Source organism: Chrysoperla carnea, chromosome 2 (genome assembly GCF_905475395.1).
Source record: "Chrysoperla carnea chromosome 2, inChrCarn1.1, whole genome shotgun sequence".
In the NCBI taxonomy this organism is placed as follows: domain Eukaryota; kingdom Metazoa; phylum Arthropoda; class Insecta; order Neuroptera; family Chrysopidae; genus Chrysoperla; species Chrysoperla carnea.
The window spans coordinates 57,306,297-57,331,759 of record NC_058338.1 but is presented as its reverse complement, the minus strand read 5'-3'; the positions used below and the strand labels follow the sequence as shown (position 1 = coordinate 57,331,759).

Genomic DNA, 25,463 nt, shown 5'->3' with positions numbered 1-25,463 from the left:
AAAAATGGTATACTTTTCTTAATTGATGGAGTTGTAAAATGCACTCAGACCGACTTTGTTGTGCAAAAACAATAAGCTCAAAAAAAAAAATCAAAAATCTAAAGTAATAGATTCAAGTATGTGTCTTCGCAGTGATGATAAACAAATGTTACAACGGCAGGTGTCAGAAATATTTGATTTAAGACATTGCGCATATACAAATGAAATATTAATAAGAAAGTCTGACACATAGCGCATAACATTACAGAATATTTTAGAAGATGGAGATGTAAATGCACTACTTATCATGCATTATTATCTCTCTTGTAAGAATTACGTATAAGAAGTATTCTTTTTGTATACACTATTTTACCATAATATATTCCCAATTTTCTCCAAGTGTTCATCTGAAAAATTTAAGCTAGTCACAATTCTTACTGATGATGACTACTTGGTAGTCGAAAATACGTATTTTAAAAATACAAAAACTGATCTAGGAAAATGGGGCAAAAATCGAAATTTATTTAGTCACAATGCAATATCACTGCCTTTTTCCACGTACACTTGGTTTACTATACTGAGACTGAAAGAACAAACTTAGATACCAAAACAAGATAAGGTAGCAAATAATTAAACTTTCAATAAATTTCGCTTTTAAATATCGCCAAAGGCAATTTTCTCTGCTGATTCGTTTCAATTCGTTCCAAAATATAAAAAAATTAAAAGAAATTGTTAATATAATACAAAAAATTAAATCTTTGATTTGTAAGCTAGTAGAATCTCATTTAAAAAAAAAAACGCGATGTATATCTTAACATCGCGTATTATTATTTGCACGTTTATATGCAGGTAACACAACTTTTTTTGCTTGTAAAAAATAGTTTCACACTCCCCGAAGGGATTCCAAATAAAATAAAAAAGCAGCTTTACATCGCATATTGCGATTTTAATGTATTTTAAATGTTGTTTAAACATTTTAAACAATATTTCAAAAAAAAAAAAAAAAAACAAAAAACAAAAAACTTAAAAAAATGTAGAAAAAAACTATTAGCATTATTTTCATTTTAACCCGACTGGAATTGCAATTATTAGGTGGAAAAATAATTGTTTTTTATTTTTGTATTGAAAAAATAAATATTTCATTTAACTAAATTTTATTTATTAATATGATTGATTGGACATTGAAAATACCACGGGCGTATTGGGAAAATCGATTACAGCGTTCAGAAGTCAAAATGGCTGTCATAATCAGGCGTAAAAAAACAGTAATGTTTGAGTGACCTGACTAGTAAAAAAGTGAATAATTTTTCATAAGACATTTCATTAATACATTTGAACACTATTGTTATATATTACTATGATTTCTTAATAACCGTTTATTTATTTATCCATTATTAACGGATTATTAACTTCCGAACCAAAAAAGGGTTGTTATAAGCTTGACTGCTATGTCTGCCTGTCTGTCTGTCTGTCTGCGGCATCAAGCGCCTAAGCAGATGAACCGATTTTGATGTTTTTTGTTTCCTTTGAAAGGTAATTAAATGAAAAGTGTTCTTAGCTATATTTCAAGTGCAAGTTTAGATTTTCGTATTGAAAAAAATCAGTCAGTTGAAGTTTTTATCGTAGTTATCGTAGTATATTTTAAGGAGCCGGTTGTCGCAGACCCGGAGTCCTTTTTTGACTACTCCTAAACTGTAATGTAATAGGACCAACTTGGAGAATATATTTTATTAAGTGAGGGGGGAGGGTTAGAATGCATGACTTTTGGATAATTTGCTCAAACGTAAAGCAAAAAATATTTCCTCTAATTAGCTCGACCAATTGTTATTGAGCAATGGATATGGTAGTACATAGTATGTTTGATCTCTTTATTAAATAAGTGAAATTTACATAATTTAAAACACCTTTTTAGGGTACGTAACCCGAAACTCGCACTTGAAACATCGAAGAACACTCTCCATTATATTACATTTTCCTCATAGTCTTCTCCAACATAAAAAAATTTTAGAAATGAAACTCATAACACCTATTTTTTTGGTTCGGTGGTTAAAAAATAATTATTTTGATCATCAATAAACCTAGATTAATGTAATCTAGTTCGTAAGGAGCCGAAGATACTAAGCTTATAAATTAAATGTGTCCATTTAAATTTTTCAAACAATTGATTTTCATATGTTGTAGACAAAAATTTATTAGAACGATTATGTAATAAATTTCTTAGTGTAAGGTACTAAATAACAACAGATGGATAACACATAGTTGCATAAATGTAATTTTCTTTTCCTTATACCATTTCCTTCACATACATGTAATATGTTGTGTGTTACATAGCACTTTTATCTAACATGTCGTTTAAAGAGACATTTTTCTTTTAACTACTTACATTGTGTGGTCAATATGAAAGAAAAATAAATAACATTTACCATCTTGTGGAGACAACAAACAATATTGTCGAACAAATTTAATTTAAACTTAAAATTGATGTTTTTGTTGGTTATGTGTTGGTTGCGATTATACATGGTTTTGAAAAGGAATACAATGTATTTAAGGGTTGTCTGATCATCACCTTCGTTGGCAAACACACTAATTATTTTTCTTGATCAAATAGAACTTATAAAGTTTTCTATATTATTAAATTTGTATTGCAAAAAATATTTTCTTTTAATTTAAATTTGCATTCGACTAGGGGGTCCGACTAAATTTTTTTTATCACTTCAGATGAAGAATTCTCACTTCACGAATATAAAAGTGAAGTTGGTTTTTAAAAATTTTTACTAGTATGCAAGATATGAACGTTTAAAATTCTTAAGCAAAAAAAGACGAATCTCCCACCAGTGACATTATGCGTGCGTATAGCCATAGAGATTACATATAAAACTTTGTTTTGCTAAAAGGAGATGGGCAACCTTTGAATGCAATCTTTGATTGCTTATAACTTCTTCATTTTTTAATAAATTGCAATTAACTATGATCAGGTGAGGCTCGTAATTGCGATTTATTGATTTTTAATTTCATAGCTGTCCACTATTTTACGTCTTGAACCGTTTTATATGCGCCTCTGTACTAAGTTTTTAATTCAGTAATGTAATATTTTTGTTGGACAGACGAGTTTGATGCGTAATTTTAGCCAATAACAGCATTAAAAAGGTATTTAAAATAATAAAACAAAATAATAAACAAACGTTTATTTTAAAAAAAAGTGATATACTTCTTTTAGGTATATCGTTATTTTCTTAAAATTATCAAAACGTCTGCATCAATATGGTTTTTGTAGTATAATATTATATAAGTTTTACAACATTATGTCAAAAGGGATAATCGAAAATAATGTGTGTTTCCAAAAAAAGCTATAAAATAAAAAAGAAAATAATAATAATTTAATTCACATAACAAGAAAATGGTAACATTTAATTAAATGGTTCAATTATTTTAAATTGTTTTTAGAGTAAACAAAAAATAAATAAAAGACAAATAAATGTAATGGAAATTTTATTACATTTGATTATGGACTTCAAGAATAGGTTTTTATCATAAAAATCAATTTAAGCAAGAATAAAGAAATGAAAGAATTATTTCAAAATAATATCTTTTGAGTTGATATGTGTTGATTAATTACAAACTGGGCGGTTTCCGAGGGTTTATTGTAAAAGATTAATTTTTGCTATTTGTTAAAAACAAAACTCTTTCTTTATTTCAGTAAAAAGAATCATCGAAATCGGTTGGCGTGATATTGAGTTATTCGCCCTCTTGTCGTCATGGATGCCGTAGTCAGAACTGAACCGAAAATGGGACCATACAGGAAGAATCAGCTTTCAAATAAAAAAGAATGATCAAAATCGGTTCACCCAGTCGAAAGTTCTGAGATAATATACATAACAAAACAAAATACAGTCGTATTGATAACCTCCTCGTTTTTTGTTTGAAGTTGGTTAAAAATTATGCACTTTTTAGTGCAGTAGAGCGTTTTTATTCAAGGTTTTTAAACTATAATTTATTTAAACATCGTTTACTTTCTTCTACGGCGCAAAGGAAACATTAAAGCTAATTGATTATCCCTGAATTTATTTTGAATATTTTCTGCATGATTGAAGTTTCGATATAAATCTCACATATCTCAAAGAATATTAGTCATAGAATGTTGAAATTTTGTATTATGGATTATAGAACTAAGTGAATTTGTATAACAGGCTTATCAAAACAAAAACATTTATATATTTGTTAAAAGCGACATAAAAAAAGAGAAAAATAAAAACGAAAAATATATTATAAAATTGAATATATGTGTGAAAGACTTTTTCTGAAAATATAATTTTTTTGAACATGACATATATAGTAATAATTTTGTTCGATATTACTGATAATACTTCTTTTTTCATCCATTGAATATCAACATAAAAGTAATGTCATACCATTGAAAAGGAAAAAACGTGGTTTTATTACACAATATCAATATATCAACTGTGTCGGTCGTATTCACATTTTCCCATTTATACGAAGCTAATGAGTGTTCGTAAAATAGTGAACAAATTTTTCAATGAATATTACATTAAAAGCACATCAATTGCTATTATTCCTCAAAAAATATGTATAGCTTACTCTGATAATTCTCAAACAAGTTTTCTTCGAAAAAAATCGATCGAAACTTATTTTTTGTTGGGTTTTACCCAAAATTTTTATCCGGACAACATCTATACTATGAATAAAACAAGCAAAACTGAAACAAAACTAATAAATAGTCGGTTTTAAATTTAGGTAAAATAACTAATCCATGTGCGATTAATCAAGCTTTTTCAACTTTGTAGTAACGGGTGCTCAGATTCAAGAAAAAGATTGTTTAATCGTGTATTTCGAAGTAAACGTGAAAAAAAATTATTGGAGGGCGCTAGAAAAATCGTATTTAAGGATTCTTAAAACTCATGCGAGTAGTGTCCAGATAAGTGCGAATATTGAGAGGAAGATGAAGTTGAGAGGAAAAACAAGGAGGGGCTTGTATGGAATGGACGTGTAGCGACTTTTATCCAAATCCTTATCCTCTCTAATATTAAAGCAAGTAGCTAAATTCAAAGGGGGCATAGAACTTCAGAACTCAATACGGGTACGAACTACACAAGTGTCTTGTACATGTTTGATTTGTAAGTCACTTCTGAATGAAATTATTTTAAACCTAATTGTATTAGCATACTATTCGGGACTACCAGTAGACAATGATAACTGCATGAGCTTTCTCTATGAGTAAAGACGGAAATCATAAATCTTCTTTTGTTCACACTGCTCAGTTCTTGCTAGAAAAATGAATAGCCATTGAAATTATGTTACCCCAGTCTAAATATTCCGCAAACTAACTTACTATCTGTAACGATGCTTTTCGCATTAAATTTCTATAGGCAAAATTTTCATGAGAAATATTCATGTTTGATAATATTCCAAAGACGAAGACACGATAGTTTAGTTCGCTCCGTTTTAATGTTAGTGCTTTTATATTTTTAATGTAAACACCCTACTTTCAATATTTTAACAACTTTCAGTAGCTAAACATAAAGAAGTTTTTATATATAAAATATTCTGAGTACCATTTAATAAAACTTTGATAATAAATTTTTATTTTTAAAAAGTTTTAATTCTGTATCTTGATGTCTGATATTTCTATTATAAAAACCACAATTTCTTCAAAAATATCCTTGTTCTACATCCATTATTTTCTAATGCATATAGAACTCTTTTATTAATATTTCTGATAAAAAATGTTCAAACAGATTTAAATATAATAAATGGTTAATTTTATCTTCATGCTTTACCTAAGGGCATCTATACCTAAGGGCATCTATATTGACCCCAGTTTTTACGTCCTCAGCACGCTATAAAAATTTTAACTAGATATCTCTTTTCGTTTTTAAGTAATCGTGATGACAGACAATCGAACAGACAGACGACAGTTAGACCGACAACCAGAAATGGACTAATTAGGTGATTTTATGAACACCTATGCCAAAATTTTGTTCATAGCATCAGTATTTTTAAGCGTTACAAACTTGGGACTAAGTAAACTTAGTATACCTTTGTATATTTTATATACATGGTATAAAATTTAGTATACCTTTGTATATTTCATATACATGTTATAAAAATGCTATTTAAAAAAAAAATTAATTTCATCATACTCTTATTTTGACAAGTTCCAATACAACAATCACAATTAATGATTATTTTTATGTAAACAATTAAATAACAATAATATTTTATATAAAACAAACAATTTATTGCAAATTTCATATAAAAGATAGCACTGCGGGTCGGTTCAGTTATCCCGCCCACATACTTTGTATCGTGCAGATAGGTATAAATGAAAATGAACTTTCAATCAAATGAATTTCATCTTCAAATAAAATAATGTTGATAATTTATTTGTGTAAGCCTTAAGGATATCGTCTTGAATAAAACAACAAACAGTATACACTCACAAACACTTTGTAAACATTTATACGCAATAAGCCAATCATAATATACCGGAGTGTAAATACCATAAAACTATAAACTTAAGGGAAAAACATCTGAAATTGAAAGAAACATTACACGTGAATTCAATCAAACTGAAACATTTTATTTTGTTAGACAATGTGTGATGAAATTGATTCCAAACTTGTTACTTGGGGGTTTTAGAGTCGCTGAACACGAATATTGCGAGAGAATCGTACCCGAAATACTCTAGACACCAAGCACCTTGGGGACCAATTCTGACGAACACCTTGGAGACCAAAATTCGTGCTCAGCGGCTCAAAAAACCCAATATCAAGTTTGGAATCATTTTTATTCACGGTTACCTTATAGAGCATATTATAAAAACAAATTGCTTATTTTTAATTTCTTATAACTCAATTTAGGTAGCAAAATTTCCTGAAGCTCTGATGAATCGAATGCCAAAATTTGCATTCAAATCTGACTGACTGTTCAAATTTTCTGACTGTTCAAACTTCATTGCATCATTTCTGCGATAAAAAATGCAGCCGTAAAGAGAGCTGGAGTGTGTGAACCAGTTATTTGACTCTACAAAAACACCTGTAACGAATCTAGTTCATAAGTTATTCTCTTGAACCGACTTTATGTTTGTTACCTCAGAACTTTTGATTGGTTGGACCGTTTTTGATGATTTATCTATTTGAAAGCTGGTGCTTCCCGTGTGGTTCCATTTCATTTTGGTCCAGTTCTGTCAACGGCATCCATGAGAAAACCATAAAAGGCTTAAATTTGCAAATTTGCACGACAAGAGGACGAATAACTCAATATCACGATTTAGATGATTCTATTTTTAGTGAAAAATTAGGTAGGGTACTTCAGATTCACTAAAAATCACAAAATAAAAAATATTTTTAACAAACTTCCTAAACAAATTAATATGCACTAAAAAGTAAAAAAATAACGATCATATAATGTAGTTAAAATTATTGTTATTTTTGGAGTTGGTGTCAGCCAAGCTTATGTAGCAAACTGTTCTGTCCGAGTTGTTTTCTTGGCTGACACCGACTCCAAAAATAACAATAATATTATCGTTATTTTTTACTTTTTATTGTATATTAATTTGGTTAGGAAAAGTTTTCTTTTGAAGTCGGTTTTCTTTTTGTTAAAAGTATTTTTAAACAACATATCAAATAAACTATTCCTGCTGAGAAAATAAAAATGCAAAAATAATAATTTGTATATTTCCCGAACCTGGTGCTGAAATAATTTCAGAAAATAACAATAGTAGCTATAGAAACCACTTTTCACGTCTATTCGCAGATAGTTTAAGGTTCAAACCTCAAATCAGTTAGTAAATTTATTATTATTTATGTCTATTTACTAACTTTTGTAGACAAATTTTTATAAAAGTCAAAATCTTTCGATTATAATTAATGTTTTTGATCATATAAAGACAGATAACTTATCGAGTCAATCGTAATTAAAGAGATTTGAAAAAATAAATACATACCAAACGTGTCAAACTAAAGTCTCTTGGAATTATGCTCTGGTATAAATGTCATTTAACAAATTAATAGGACTTAATATTTATCGCTTAAATAATCAATCCTTACATGACTTTTTCATCTTTTATTTCTGGGATTTTCACGACCCATTAGAGCCAATGATGGAATTCTTTCATTATCTAAATTGGATTGGATTGGTCTACCCTGCCGGAAGTGTCCTGAGGACGAGGGGAGGACAGAAAAGTCGCTATACACATTTTTATCCTGCAATAATTGATTTTGTCCTAAAATGTATTATGTATACATATTTCGAGTTTATAGTATCAATATTATGTAATATTTTAATGTATATACAAAAATTGTTTCTCTAATATTTATATTAACATCCAGGGTTATTTGTTTATGTTTAAAGTAAAACAAATACAGAAAATAAAACTGAATTGAATGTAACTGTTGTAGGTAAGGACGGTATAAGTAAATATTAAATATAATTTAGATTGCTTGATTTGACTTTCCACTTTAAATTGTTGATGGGTACAATGTACACCAAATCGATTTGTGTTATGTAATGCCTAATATTAAACCTATTCTAGAAATCGGATTGTAAGTGGATGTCCAAAATACGTACCTGTATATCAGATTGTTTTAGGAAAATCATTAAAGAAATTTACAGAGGAAATGCTTGAAAAACCTTTGAATTTGCAATTTTACTATATTATAGTATCAAATTTAGTTGACCAAAATTGAAAGATAGATCAACCATATATTGGAATATTGAGATCTGAACGTCATTCAGTTCTAGGAAGACGGCACTACGTATCATATACACCAAGAATGTGGTTTTTCCTTTATAATTTTTTATTTTCTTTATAAATTTTCATAAATATCTAACCAAGATCCATAAACAATCAATAAATAATAATCATGATTTTGATTTATGCGGTCGTTTCGCTGGAAAATTGACCTTCCAGCGAAACCTTGGTGATGAGTTGAATGATAATTTATTCTATGCCTATTGCGAACAAATAGTGATTTATTTTATAAAATAGAGAGTTAGTCATGGGGACCGTCGGTAGAAGTGAAAAATTAAAACTTTTAATTGTACCATGAATTAAAATGAACTATTTCATTATTTTCACTATTACAATTTCATAATTTGTAAATTGAACGTGGTAATAAAAAACTATTATAACTAATAGAAAAGCAACCGGGCGCACTGTTTTTAAGTGGTCCCCCAATTTAGTCCTGTGTCCATTGTTGCTTGAACTCGGTGATCGGATGAGAACCGGTTTGTTCTTCGTGATGTGTACGTCACGTAGTATGCATGTCAATTCTGTACTTACGAATTCATAGCTTTATTTCTATCAAAAATAGCTCAACGTGGTTTAAGTAATTTTTATTTCAAAATTTTTTTATGATTTACAGGTTTTTTATTTAAATAAAGTATTCGAACGTTCTTAGTGGAAAATTGAAGAAGATTTCAGTTTTCCCTCGACTCAGCTATTAGAATATGAGTAAGATAAGCACTGAGATAAGAACTTCCCCGTAACGAGACAAGTATACTCCTACTTTTAATTGATTTATGTCGTTTGTATTTATTTTGTGTGTTGCCCTTACATCATACATTAACGCACTCTTATTAGCTTGGTCTATGTACCTAACGGAATCTTTGATCGTGCTTTCACCGACTTCAACACCTTGGATTCAATTGAAACTTGGATTCAATGTCAAAGTAAAAACACGCTTTCGTTGCTAGCTGAACTAAAAAGAAGAAATTAAATAAATAATTTCTAGGAATTCAATAGAATAAAAGCATTTAATCTTAAAAAATCGTGGGGTGCTTTTTAACATATTTACTATTGACTTTAATTTTATCAATATCTGCCAATTAAATATTTACAAAATTGAAATTATGCAACCCACGCTTTTTTACGAGAGAATGATTTATTTCTTAATCACCCAATTTTTTTTAAACTCTAGAAATAATTTTTTTACTGATTAATTCAGCTAGTTACTAAATCGTTTTTTTCAGTCTTTTAAACTATTATTTATTTTTAATACACATAGTACCAAGTTAACAACTAGTTTTGTTAGTGGTTTACAGATAAAACATTAAACATCTAAAGCTTTCGTTACGCTTCAAACTTATTTTATCCAATTTCACTTCAATGACGACGGTAGCTCTTCTAAGAGTGTATGTTTTGTAAATAAACCTCAGGTTGGTTATATACGTGTACGTATAAAGTGAAGTAAGTATTTATTTGTTGGACAGGGCATAACATTTATTAGAACAAGAACAGGAGACTATCATAACCTTATACTAGCAATTGGGGTTGCTTGGTAATGAGTAGTGCCATCAAGATGTAATGGTAGAGTATTGTATCAAACCTTGAGGGTAATTCAATAGTCCACCACTTGAATTCAGAATCTTCGACAATGTAATAGTAGAAAACTAATAAACCACAATACACATTAGTCATATATTTTATAAATTGTCATACTTTTAAATTTTCGTCTTCATTATAAAAAAAAAAAATATTATCGAGAATTCTAGTTTATTTCATGGGGCCTAAACAATTTTCAATTGCGTCATCTTACAATTTATTAATATTCTTTTTTTATTATTTCAAAGCTGCGCCCAGGCATGAAAGTGAACAACATAGAACAACGAAGACAGGCAAGTACCAAACGACTTATAACGTCGCAAATTGAATAAATTTTATTTATACGTGTTTATAGATAATTGAAGACAATTGAATAACAAATAGAGTAATTTTAAACAAAAAATTCAGTTCCTTAGTGTTGGCCGACTGACACCCCGTATTGTAAAAATGAGATCAAATTAATTTTTATTTGTTATTAGAGTTAAAAAAATCATCTTCGTATTAGAATCGTATCAATTTAAAGATTGTGAGGTATCAAAAGGAGATCATTTTAATGAATATTTGAAAATTAAAAATCTTTCAAACTCGTCATAAAGAAGGCACTCGAGGTTTCAAAGTGATGTTGCCTAAATAGTTTTCACGGATGATTTGATCATCATGAAGTATTTCCTCTAATGTTAGTTAGATTTATTTTTATAAAATATATTGCAGTTGGTACTACTAAGAGCCTTAAAAAGAGAGTGTAGAGATCATTAGTTAAATACGAAAATTTTTATAATCACATATTTCAAATGTTTTATTGCCCCTTTTTATGTATAGCTTGTATAAAATGCATATAAATTACATTCATTTATTCATTAAATATAGCAAATGTTTTTAAATTCCTGTGTGTTAAAAGTTCCTGTACGAAAAATTTTCCAGGTAACGTGTGATTCATTTCTTATGTCCCTTCTTTAAAAATACCAAAACATACCTTAAAAATACATAATATTATTTTTATGAATTTTGTTATTTCATAATGTTTATGCTTGAGAAGAAAAAAGCAGATAGAAACTTAACTAACTAATAATGAAATTTACTAAATTTAATAAATCCCGGAGAAATTTTTTGGATACGGAACCTCAAACTCACCCTTGAAGCATAGCTAAGAACACTCCCCATTGTAATTAAAAACGAAACAAAAAAATCAAAATCGGTCCATCCGTTTTTTTTTCAAATAAATATGCACTAAAAAGTAAAAAATAATGTCTTTAAAATTATTGTTATTGTTTGGAGTCGGTGTCAGACAAGTTAATGTAGTAAACTGTTCTGTCACATTTGTTTCCTTGGCTGAAACCGACTCCAAAAATAACAATAATTGTAACTACATATTATCATTATTTTTTTACTTTTTAGTGCATATTAATTTGTTTTGGAATAGTTTTCTTCTTGAAGTTTTTTAATTTAATTAAAAAAAATACTCAAAATTATAGTTCTAATTTAACGCGGCAGTTTATAGAGAATCTCCAGTACATCTTGAAGATTTCTTTCGGAAAAGTTTGTTAGTAGGTTAAAACTTGCATATCTAATCACCATCTAGTCCAAGATTTTAAAAATTACTCACGTAAAAAAATTTATTTATATTCTTTACTATCAATTTTACGTTCCTTAAAACTTGCAAATCTATCCTAAATTATGAAGGTATTTATTTAAAAAAACCGGGTACATAGATACCAATTTCACATGACTGATATGGTTATATCTTTCTATCTGCCGTTTATTTACACGATCGTATATCGTAAGTACAAGTCCCTAATGAAATAACTTCGAGGAGGCGTTTTCGACATGGAAGCATCATGAAACGTTTATGGGCATGTTGTTCCCGTGCATCTTCTCGGCGATAATCAGTACATATCACGCATATAATTGAAGAAATTTACAGGAAAACATCAAACAGTCGAAGTTTTTTGTGTGAATGATGTTCGCGATATGATATGAAATTAAAATAACATAAATTATATGATTTTTGTTTGAATCGTATAATTATTAAATCACTGAAGTTAATATATATCTTTATATAACATTTATAGTATTTGTCTCGCACATTTAATAATAAACATTCAGAAATTATTCCTTTGGTTGAGAATATTAAGATGGTGTATATTAGTGTATTCCAGGTTATGCTAAATCCTGATTAATCCATATAATCGTAATATAGTATAGAACAACACACTTTGGCCGCAATAATAACACTTGAAATATACAGTGTACCTTAAAATGTTTTTTGTAAATCAAATGCAAATATTATTTAAAAACTTTGTATCCGTATTTAAAATCAGACTTTATTTCTAAGTATCTATACGATTTATTAAGTCGAAATTTATTTAAGTTGGTAAATCAGATATATTAAACATTTTTACGCGGTACAGTCCCGTAGGCAAACATTGTCATTAATAAATGCATATCTAGAAATCCTTATATGGCTATACTTATACTTATCTTCTTCATGTGTTCTAACTTTGACCGCGTAGTTACAAGTTAATGATTATTATCTAAATTTTAAAAATTTCACTTTTACAAATAACTTTTAACCAATTTCAAAAGAAAAGTGTTCCAAAATAAAGCAATATGCACTAAAAAATAAAACAATACTGAAAATATAATTTAGTTACAATTATTGTTATTTTTGGAGTCGGTGTCAGCCAAGGAAACAATTGTGACAGAACAGTTGGCTACATTAACTTGACTGACAACTATTCCAAAACTAACAATAATTGTAACAACATTATTTTTTCTATTTTGTGATTTTTAGTGAATCTAAAGTACACTCACTCATTTGTCACCAATGAATCATCAAAATCAAATCACCAGTAGAAAGTACTGAGGTAACAAACATAAAAAAAATATAGTAGAATTGAGAATCTTTTTTGAAGTCGGAAAATTAATTAATATTAACTTTTTCTCTACAGTAGCACATTGAACGTTAAATGTCCAGGGACTTTATCATGCAATTGAAGTTCCCTCAACATTAAGTGTAAGACAGTATTTGAGCTTACGGTTTCTACTTGGTGGCAAATTATTTCATATCTTGGTGAAATTAAACTAAAACAGTAAAACAGTAAGAATTGTTGATACCTACATTAGTTTTCGAGATACCGAAACTATTTAGAAAAAATGCGCTAAATATATACCATTATGATGTCCATTAATCTAGGACTGAAAGCCTCAGCTAAGCCGATTTTCACTGATCAGACAAACATTTTAAATCAAACAAAAAAAATGTCTTTGCGACAGTTAATATATTTATTTACTAAGGGCTTCGGCCATATTAATGTTAATTAAGCCGCATAAAATTATTTAACAGATCGGTAAGGTGCATTAAAATTTACGTTGAAATTATACTCAAGTTGAAATGAGGCTGTAGTTTTGACGTGCGTGTGTCCGAAACCAAATTTAGCCAACAAACAAGTGAAAACAAACAATTGACTGAGTTAATTGTTGAAATATCATTTATAGACAGTGTTGATTACACTTTCACATACATACATGTCACACATATATAACTGATATTCCCGTATAATACATACTATACAATTTGCACCCAATTTGCACTCTCACGGGATGTTAACGAAAAAATGTTTCAAACTAAAGTTGTTTATTTTTTTATAAGGAACATTTTTTACATTTAAACCTTTGTTCTATCTGTAACGGTTTACAAGATGGGTCCTACGAACCGTAATATACCTTGGTATATTTCATATACATGGTATAAAAATTGATTAATTAAAAAATTCTTCTTTATACTTGATGTATTATTCAACTAATATGTGTGGTATCACTGTGTTTTTACAAGTGTATGATAACAGATGTGGGATGTTGGATCAGAGTTAGATTATGTGTTCTTTCAGTTTCGAGAACTATAAGACAGTTATATATTATTGTTGTTTTATATGTATGTATGTACCTAAATATATGGGAAAGCAAGCAGTATTCTATACGTATTATAATGCTTAAAAGGCCAGGGTTACTTAGTTATTTGTAGGGGCTATAACATACGATCAAAATAATTCACATTATATTTTATAGAGCCGTTATATACAGTCCAACCATTATAAAATGGATTAAATATTTTGAAAAATATTTGTTTCTAGTTTATCTTTGTTATTAAGTAGAACTACTAAGATTACTATCATGAGATTTGAGTAAAATTGTGATATGAGATTCGTGCCAAGCTTCTTTTTGTAGCCAATGGAGGTCAAAGCTGCACTTAGGTTTTTCTGACCGTTGTTTATGAGGTGCTGCATAAATGAAATTGAATAGTTGGTTGGGTTTGATGTTTTTAAACCATTCGTTCTAGAATGGAACACTATATTACGGGAAACGGAAATATTACCGTAAACGATATCCACCCGTTATTTTCTTTGTGCGAAGCAAATTGTTAAGTTTTGATTTTGATACGTAATTCTTATGATATACATAATAAATCAAAAATTTGCTATTGCATAAATAACGATGTTGATTAAAGATAATTTAAAATGAATAATTTATTTGAATGAAAAGAAAAGAAAAACATTTCATTGAAACAAAAGAAAAATTTACGATTTTATTTTAACACTCATTACTATCGAATGCATTCTTGTCAGTTACATTTTTTCAATGTTTTATTTGTTTTTTTTTTTTTTTTTTTTTTTGAGTCTGCTTTTCCCGGATCTATTTTTCCCGGCCTATTTTTGCCGGGTAAATATTTTGGGGTGTATTTCATGGGGTGTACTTTTTCGGTCGCAATTTTTTTTCGGTCACTTCAATCATACGCTACTTAAAATTTTATCAAAATCGATACAATAGTTTTTGTGATTGAGTCACAAACGTACAAACGATCTATAACGTAAATCTTTGATGTTTAAACTAACATTAATCGATCCCTAGTTTTTAACTATTTAGACTAGACTGTTTGCTAAGCTGGTTTAGAGTATATTAGAAAACTAATATTTACATTTTAGTAAACACTTACTTGACTGCTTGCTTCATTTTGGTTACTTTATATTGTCTTTCATTAACTCTAGCAAGACAATGGTTGTACATATAACATCTTTGTATTGCGTTTGGGGCTACAAAATAATAAGACAAGAAATATATCTATCTAAGAATGATTAGGTACTTTAATGAAAGGACAACAAACTAATAATGGGGGATTATCGTATTATCGACTTCGGATATACGTTTCTTATAGCAACCAAAATAATATGTATGTGTGTACTTCATTATTAAAAAAGTTTCTCGAATATCAAAAGTGGAATTTTAACCAATTTTAAAAATATTTTCTGATAATATACTGGCTGTCACCAAAAGAGAAACTGAGTGATAGTTTACTAGAACGTGGTTATTGGCGGGAGGAAATGTTAAGGAAATAATAAATATGTTTTTGGGGCACCTTGCATTTCCAACGAGAAGTAAAATAAAATTTTTTGCATTTAAACATCAAACCCTCCTAAAACCAAAAAAGGGTGTTATAAGTTTGACAGCTATGCGTGTTTGTGTGTGTGTCTGTCTGCCTGCATGCCTCTCTGCTTGGAGCATCGTACCGCCTAAACGAATGAACCGATTTTGATTTTTTTTGTTTCGTTTGAAAGGTAATTTAATGGAAAATGTTCTTAGCTCTGTTTCAAGTGGGAATTTTAGCTTCCGTACCGGAACAATTAAAAAATAGACCATGATCCTCAAAATTGTTTCAGTTTGGAGAAGGCTCTAAGGAAAAAGGTAATTTAATGGAGAGTGGTTTAAGCCCCAGTTTAAGTATCCGTACCCGAAAAATTTGTCAGGGATTTTTAAAATTTTGTAAATTTCCCTTGTTTTATAATTTTTCACCTATATATATGAGATATATAACAAGGTATATGAAATTTAGTCCCAGGTTTGTAATGCTTAGAAATATTGATGATGCTTACAAAACTTTGATTTAGGTGTTTATGAATTCACCTAATTAGTTCATTTCTATTTGTCTGTCCGTCTGTCGGCCTGGAAACACGACAATTTAAAACGAAAAGAGCAAAGCGAGCTGAAATTTTTATAATATGCTCAGGACATAAAAAGTGACTTTGAGTTCCTAAATTAACAACAAAGTTTGATTTGGTTTTGAGTCAGCAGTACCCATCTTGTAAATCGTAATACGTAGAACAAAATTATGAATGTAAAATAATTAGAGCAAATTGTTTGATGAAAATAATAATTTATAATTTTTTTGACTCCGATTAATTAGTTTCAATTAAAATCGTCTTACATCGAGCTTATACACATAGAGATAACAGAGTTAAGGTGTTCTTTACAGCGCTTAAATTTTACATTTTAATAAAAAAATCTCTATTTTCCATTTTACCGTAAATTTCCGAATTTGAATGAATATTATATTATATGGAATTGTAATAAATATAAAATGACTTGAAAATAATTTTCAAATAATTCAGTTTCAAACTTTAACACTAATCCTGAAAATTAAATGCAACAAAAACATCTTACAAACACTACAGATTTTATCTGTTTAAAGCTCAAAAACATTAGATGATAGCACTGTTGAGTAATTAGAAACAATATAAATGAGACAGTTAACTAAGCACCCAACATACTAGTCTGGGTGCCAGCAGGATATATTAACATTTATAAATAAATCTTTAGAAATTGGTTAATTACACTGAACCTTAGAACTTTTTAACTACAAAAATTATTGTGTAAGTAAGGCATTCATTATTTTTCACGCGTATTGATTACTTTTCGATTACCCTCAGCCTTTCATTCAATGAGTATCCGCTATTTTGTTTATCCATATGAAATGTAATTGTGTAACAAATGCAAAAATTATACTGTCCAACATCTTCTTTTATTTGGTGGCGTGCAAAATTATTTTTTCATAAACCTGGCTTCCTGATGGAAATAAAAAAAAAAAAAAAGCTTCCGTTAAATTGAAGCCTGCAATGGCAAATTGACAACTTTGTACGTCGCCTGAAAGAGAATGCTTCGTTTACAAAAACTGTCAAAGATAAAAAATAATAATAACGACACCGATCTCTTTATCAATAACAATGTACGCTGGTGGGCACTAGAACTATACACTTAGTTGTAAAATTTAGAAACTTGAATATGCAAAAGATTATTTAAAATGATGTTTAGTTTATATAAGAAGTAATTCTTGCTTATGGTTGTATTGCTATAACTGTGTATTAAATAATAAAACATTGTACCAAGTGTTCAAGGCGAGAATATTGCTATCAAGATACATTTAGAAAAATCTTTTACATTTTTAATTATTTTGTTATATTAATCTTGGCAACAAATTATATCGTGAGGGAAGATTTTAACCTTTTATGAAAAATCAGATTTCGAGACGCTTAGTATTGGAAAACTTTGTTTCCAAGCAGTAATAGATTGACAGTTGAGAACTTGTAGTTAACTTCGAATAGCGGAATTTCATACCAACTTCATCACAGTATTAGATTAAATCAGAGTTTAAACGTATTTTGAAAGAAAAAATTACATCAAAAGTTTCAAATCTAGAAAAGAAAAAATTTTCGATTTTTAAATTTAAGTTTCGAGAAAGATAATGGAAATTACCACCAATTAATTCTCTTGTCCTGCGTTGAAACTCCTAGACTTTAATATAGGCATCGGTTCATGTATATTTCTCATATGAAAAACCTCACTTAACGCGTTCTGTCTATTACTTTTCCCATGTGAAAACGACGTTTTCATTACTCAACAGTGCTTAATAAAGTGGTAACTAAATAAAAATTTGCTTATTTAATATACAATTCCACTTATTAACATATCCATATTTAAATGAGAGTGGAAAATATAATGAATATCTTTTTTAAATTTTTTCCAATCGAAATAAAACACGTGAAAATATCGATAATCGCCATGGTAATGACATCAAGAATATCAACGCCGTCGTGGGCTTGAATAAGTGGTGCGTAAACGATAAGCCAATACGAACATGATGTGTAGCAAATAAAAGGACATGATGTGTACATTAAAAAACTGTAAGTTACATGAAAATCAAATCAGCCGTTTAAAAGTTGTGAACTATTTTATCGGAGGTTTATCACATTTCATAAAGTTTACTAGAAACTTCTCATCTATTTCCATGCAAACATAATGTCCCACAGCGAAGTGTGGCGGGGTACAGCTAGTTGTACAAGGAATTGTTAATGTACTAGCCTTACTATATCAGGCTAGTAAACCAAGGCTTTTCATACCAATATTTGCACAAGCCTTGTTGAGAATTGATAATTATTATGTGTTTTGCTGTTATTATGGTAGAAAGCTAGTTCAATCCCCGATTGATCCCTTATGGAATTACATAATTTATTAAAGTAAAAATTCAAATTCTTTTTGACTTGTTTGATCTAAGCGTCGGGTTAACACAGGTTTGGTATAAACCAAGCTTCGTTATAGTTTCTAAAATTGGTCAAATGCTAAACAATCTACATTCAGGCTTGAACCCATATTGGCACGACTGCTATTTCGCTTATGGTTTACTCCACTATTTTGATTTCATCAAATTACTTTCAATTTTGGACATTGTGTAATATAATACTGAAGTTATTCTACTTACTTTACTATAGATACAACTAAACATCCAAACACATTACCATTATCCTAACCAACATTTGCTACAAAAGCTTCAGTATTTTGTTACTTATTTACAAGTAAATGAACAACTTGGTTAGTTTGTTGTGTTAACTTTTCTTCCCAAATATAAACAAACAATATTAATACACATTGTTGGTTGTTTAATTTTACTACAGGCAGTTTATGATGCTAACAAAAAATATTTTAGATTTAAGTTGCATATGTTTAGGATACAGATGTATTCATACAGACTGAGAGATGGGGACGGAAATCAGTTGACGATTTTTTCAGAGTTTAAACGACACCTATATTTGAATACAAAAAAAAAAAATGTGTGCCGCATTTAATGAAGACACCCTCATATTTTCGTTATTTATAAAAATACCGATTTGAAATTTTGCATAGTCATACAGAGTGGCGGGGTCACATTTCTTAAGATTCTTAACCGAAATCAGAAGTTTAAACTCAGCCTGGTACAAATTGAAAAATATCACCGATTCTTAATATTTTGCCTAGGGTCAAAGATGGTGAGAGATATCGAAAAAAACTATTTTAAAATGTTGCTCAGAATATTTTTTTATAACCATATACCGATTTTCATGACAAAATTCGCATTTTTAATTTTTCCATTAGTTTGGTCTCTACTCAAAATTATTTTAAGTTTATTGAGATATTTGAATACATCAATATTAAATTACCAATTTGTCCAATTTTTACATTTCATAGCCCACTAGTTTCATTTCATAGCCCATCTATAAAAGTTTATTTTTTAATTTTGTGTGCTATGAAATGTAGAAACTGGACAAATTGATAATTTAATAGTGTTATGTATTCAAATATTTCAATAAACTGGTAATAATTATGAGTAGGGACCAAAATGATGAAAAAATTGAAAATAAGAATTTGGTCATGAAAAACGATTTATGGGTACAAAAAAATATTTTAAGCATTTTTTCTAATAATTTTTGTCAAGATCTCTAAGCATCTCTGACACTAGACAAAATATTAAGAATTGGCCCTGTTTGTCAGTTTGTAGTACTTACCTTGACTTTAAAGTTCCGATTTCGGTCAAGTATCCTAAAAATTGTGACCCATTACACTGCTAACTTAATTTTCGAATCGATATTCCTATAAATAACGAAAATATTTTGTGAGAAAACCTTTTCTTTGGGTATCACAATAGGTAAGACTGACTATGTTTTATATACGCGAACAGCCTATACAACTCATCAGAACAATCAGATGACAGACAACAGTATCAGATGTAAATAACTTTGCGGTATGTTGGTATAAATTTATATTTTTGAAAGATATTCGTTTTAAATAGATTCACTTTTCGGAAGGAGTTTCTATTATCGTGAAATTAGCAGTAAAAAAAATTGAGTGTAAATGGTTTAAGCATTCAGTCACACGTATTAGTGACAAATAGTTAATCTATTTATATTTATCAATATAAAACCTTTCACAACATATTCTTCTTTATAATTTTTGGTTTCTGTAACAATGGGGTCTGCTTTATATTTAAAACTGCTTTACAATACATACGAGATTTGACGCACAAATGTAAATAGAAGAAATACTTTGATAGTATAACAGTCTATTATAATATCAAAATGTAAGCTACTTATACAGGTAAGTAATTACTGAAACGTTAATAAAAGTTTTTTTTTTATTCTATGAATAGCAATATTGCCGACAGTAGACATATTTCAAATTATAAACGGTATTTTCTATATAAAAAAAATTAATAAGTTGGAGGACTAGAATTCAAGGGTGGAGTCAAACAGAAACAATCGCAGTAAGTGTCCCCTCCAAAAAGGAAGGTACCTAGTAAATAAACGGTTTGAAGAAATTAGTACACTCTTGAAGTAATACTCAAGGTAATTAGCTCCTAGTTGGAATGGAGTATCTCAAAAAAAAAAAAAAATAAATAAACTAAAAATATTATAGATTTTTCAAAATGTTTACCTGTTTAGGAAGTTACGAAAAACTGGGATATGGCCCGAAAATCTCATTATTTGGTTTCAAAAAAATACAAATTGTGTCCCTTTGTCAATTGGATGAGTAGCTTAGAGAGGTATGGGCTAAAATATTATAAGACGAAGGGTGATATCCTTGAGCGAATTCAATCAATACCTAAAAAGCATACCTCTGAATTGAAAGACAGATCTTCGAGTCTATGAATTATAGTGATACAAAACTCTTTTTAAAGTACTATAAAAAACCTTGAAAATGGAAAAAGTTTCAAGTCCTTCACATGAAAATTAACGGAATTATAATGGAAGGCAGTTTCTTGTATTATTTTTTTTTAAATGTTTTATTCAATACAAAAACTGGTGAATTTACCACGGGAATTAAAAAAAAGCTTCCCGCTTTCCAATTTACATTATTTAGGTGCTGACAACATGCTTAAAAAAGTCAGTTAACATGTTCAAAAGTTCTAGCAGCTTCGGATATATAGTTTTCGAAATATTGCAATTAAAGTGCAAAACAAATTCAATAGAAACAAAAAATTGTCTTTATCGTTAAAGCCTCTAAAAACTGACAGTCACCATGGATCGGCACGGGGGCTTTATGGGGGATAGAAAAGTTATTTTTTCGTGCTTTTAAATGCAATATATACATAGGTTCATTGAATTGGGCCTTTAGCTGGGGAATATGTTAGAACACACTTCCTTGAAATATGTTACCAAGAATGAATAGAAACACTTGTTATCAATGTGATAACATGGCAGTTAAATTATGTACCATTTAAAACAATAACTTCTTAAGAAAGTTAGGTGATTAACTTACATCCTAGCATCCTAAAAACTTATTCAAGCTTATTAAAACTTATAGCAAGGCTTAAAAATGTTGATTTTCATAACGCTATTTTTGAAGTAATTTATTAAAATTTTTTGCTGTTTAAATAATACATGATCTATAAATTTTGATAAAATAATTCAGACAGACCAAAAAAATAAAACCATTTTGACAACTTAAATTATGATACCTTTGTGTTTTTTTTTTTATTGAACTGTTAAAAAGTAATTTATTTATTGAGATGTTTAATAAGTATAGAAAAAAACATCAACAGATCAAATTACAGCAAATAAAAATGTATGGTGTGCATGTTTTTTTCAGATGAAATTTATGTATTACAATAATATTATTTTATGTATTATACAGTACAGCAAACATCAAAATGAACATTTCAAGAGCTAGGTTCCTTGTAGCGGTAGACCAACAGGGATACATAATAACTAAAATAGTTGTAAACATAAATACCTGGACGACCCAGTTTTTTTTATTTGTTTGTAAATATTTTCGGAATCGTATCCAAGATAAATCGACGGTTTCTAAAAACGAAACATAGCTAGATCGTTTTTCGTCCTCCGGAACGAATTTGTTTTTCGCCCCAAAAAACCCCTGAATACTAAATTTCATGAAGATCGTTCTAGCCGTTTCCACGATTCCCAGATGTTAAGTCATTCTACCCCTCCTATACGGATGGACCGATTATTATGAAATTTTTGGTGTGTGATAGTTACTATTTGCCATTCGGTCCACTACAACTGTTTTTGAGGGTTCTGCACCAAACAAATTAAATTTCATTAAAAGGTGGAAGCGCATATAAATCATATGTTACATTATTGACTATGTATTTTGAATATTTTGATGATCGATGTTTTTGTACTAAATAAGTAACTAAGCTCCTAGCACTCAGTCAGTGAATTGTAATGTCTTTTACGATGCCTATGAAGGGTGTCCAAATGGAATATGAAGAGTAACTTCTTTATTATACACGGCAAAAACCTTGATTCGTTTCGACTGCATTTTTGAGTATTGGTAAATGTGAGCTTGGTAAAATTAAAAAATGACGTTTAAACCGTGGATTGAGCCACGAATTTATAAAACCGTTTTCAAATTGTAAATAAATTATAAATCTATCCGCATGCTGTTCTAAATGTATTTATATTTAAAGAAAAATGAAGCAAAAAAATGAAACATTTTTATTATGATTATTCACGAATGAGTTGGAAAAAATATATTATAGAAAAAATTTCTTTTATATAAATTTCTTTTTAAAGAACGATTAGAACTTATTGCTAAAGCATGAAATGATAAATGGAAATGTTTCTACAAGGTTTTGATGCTTTGTACAATTATTACAAGCGTGATTTCTGTAAAGTTTGAAAAGCTTTTAATTAGATTCAACGTTGGGTTAATACCTACATCCTTCCTAAATTGTTTGGTATTTTATGTTTTAGAAAATAACACATTTTGTATTGTATTGTATTTATAGGTAAGAGTCTAGACGGATACATTTATAGAAACATTTGCAGTAAACTGTTTTTTTTTTTACTTTATGTATTTAGTATTCTATATTTTAAGTTTGTGGTTAGCGAATCAATCGAAAGTTATTCTTTTTAATGTTAAGGAAACTCAGTTCAAATACAGAGAATAGTAAAACATAGGTTTACAAGTGAAAATTAAAAACAAAAACCCTCGACAAATTTTATGGGTACAGAACTCAAGCTCAAATTTGAAACATATCTACGAACACTCTCCGACTTTAAGGAACCGAATTTAAGGGTCATCGCCTATTTTTTAGTGGTTCCGGCTACGAAACCCTAAACTCACACTTGATACATAAATAAGAACAGTCTCCATTCAAAAACCTTTGAAATGAAACAAATAAATCAAAATTAAATCATCCGCTTAGACGCTACGATGCCACAGACAGACAGCCAGACGGGCAGAGAGACAGACACACATAACACACACATAGTGGTCAAACTTATATCAACCCTTTTTTGATTCGAGGGTTAAAAATGAACTAAAAATCTTTGATTTCAGGTTTCCAGTTAAGCTGTATAATTTGAATACTGACAACTCACATAGTGTTTATTGCACTATTAGCATTCATGAAACAAAGAAAACCTTTTATAATTTAAAATATTACAAAAAAATTACTTTCGACATTCGTGTTTAAACCCCAATTAAACAGAAGGTTTTTAAGTTTTTGGCATCTTTTTGTCCGCGTTATGAAGCTTGAAGGCGGATACTCGTCTTCGTTCGCGGAAAGTAGTTTTCTATCAAAGGGTATTTCCATAATGATATTTTTTTAAATTTGCAAGCGTTGAAGAAATGAACCTTTTTCTAATATATAAAGAGATCTTATTGGTGGATCTAATTAGCAAGTCTTAATGATGATTTCACTGAGAAGTTTCTAAGCGACGTTTGATGAAATTGAATTACTAGCATATTATGTGCTGGGTCGAACGACTCTGAAACGACTATGAAATTTGAAAAAATATCCCCATCCTCTTGAATCTATGTTCTGAAATTCTTCATATCATTATAAAAAAGGGATTTTTTTATTATAACCAGTAGTTATTAGAGCAGGCGTAAATAGTGAAACAGACTCGACGATACGCGAGTACGCTGGGTGGCACAGTGTCTGTCGCACTGCTGCACTACCAGTACTGTCTTTTGTGTCAGCATGAAATGGCCTAATGTGCGTCACAGTTAATTAGATATATACCTAAATAAAATAAATATTTTATATATGCAAAAATAATAATAGAAATTTAATATATTTTGATAAGCATGTAATTAAAAAATGTTGTTAAATTTGCATAAGTTTTTGGTAGACAAAATATAAACATCTCTATATACGCATTCTACAGGTATATTCACAGTTGATAGGTAATCATCAACATTGATTCAGTAGACAAACTCCCAGGGCGATTGTTTTGTTATTTTATTTAAGCGATAATTATGTCAGACATAGTACAACAGAGTATATACCCCCGCCGACAAAGATATGTAAAGACCGCCCATGATATCTCAATCTAAAAACATGACATACCAACAAAAAAAAAAAAAACAATTTTTTCCATGTTATTTATTATAAAACCTCTTTCAATATTGTTGAATATAAATTTTATTATTTTTAATTTAGGCAAGTAAAAAGCACTGTTTAGATATACTAGCTGTGAACTACCCGCTTCGGTGGGCATCTTCAATTTAAAAGAAAAGATATTTGTGGTAACGATACACAACTTTAATTATAGAATTGTATGGATGCATATATAATTGTATGGATTGCATTTATGACTTACATTAAAAATTCAATATTATTGTATCACAAATTTAAATAAATAATTATGATAATTTACATTTGAAAAATAATTGTGCAATTTGATTTCTTATTTTCACAATTTTTAATGCAATAAGTTTAATTAATTGATGTTTTTCAATAATTTAAATTTGTCATTTTCCATAACATTAACATGTAAAGAATTGCAAATTAGTCATAACAGCATTCTTTTTTCACTGGAAGCGCTGGCATCGATTTTATTGTCTGAATGACTACGCACACAGCGAATAGTCTTCACTTCATATGCCGTCACTTTCTATATGTAAAATAATCTTTCAAATCAGTCAAGCTCATGTCCTCCCTTGCTTACACCTTTCTAAACTCTAAATTTTCCTTTTTTGTAAAGTATAATTCTAATTTTTTGTCAGGCAATCGTAACCATGACTTTCGATGAGC

General features: G+C 29.2%; 1 protein-coding gene across 11 annotated transcripts in view; it reads right to left on the bottom strand.

The window, feature by feature from the left end:
* The window catches only part of LOC123294299 (collagen alpha chain CG42342), a 635,738-nt gene that overhangs the window by 191,838 nt on the left and 418,437 nt on the right, over nt 1–25,463 (bottom strand). The window lies entirely within an intron of this gene.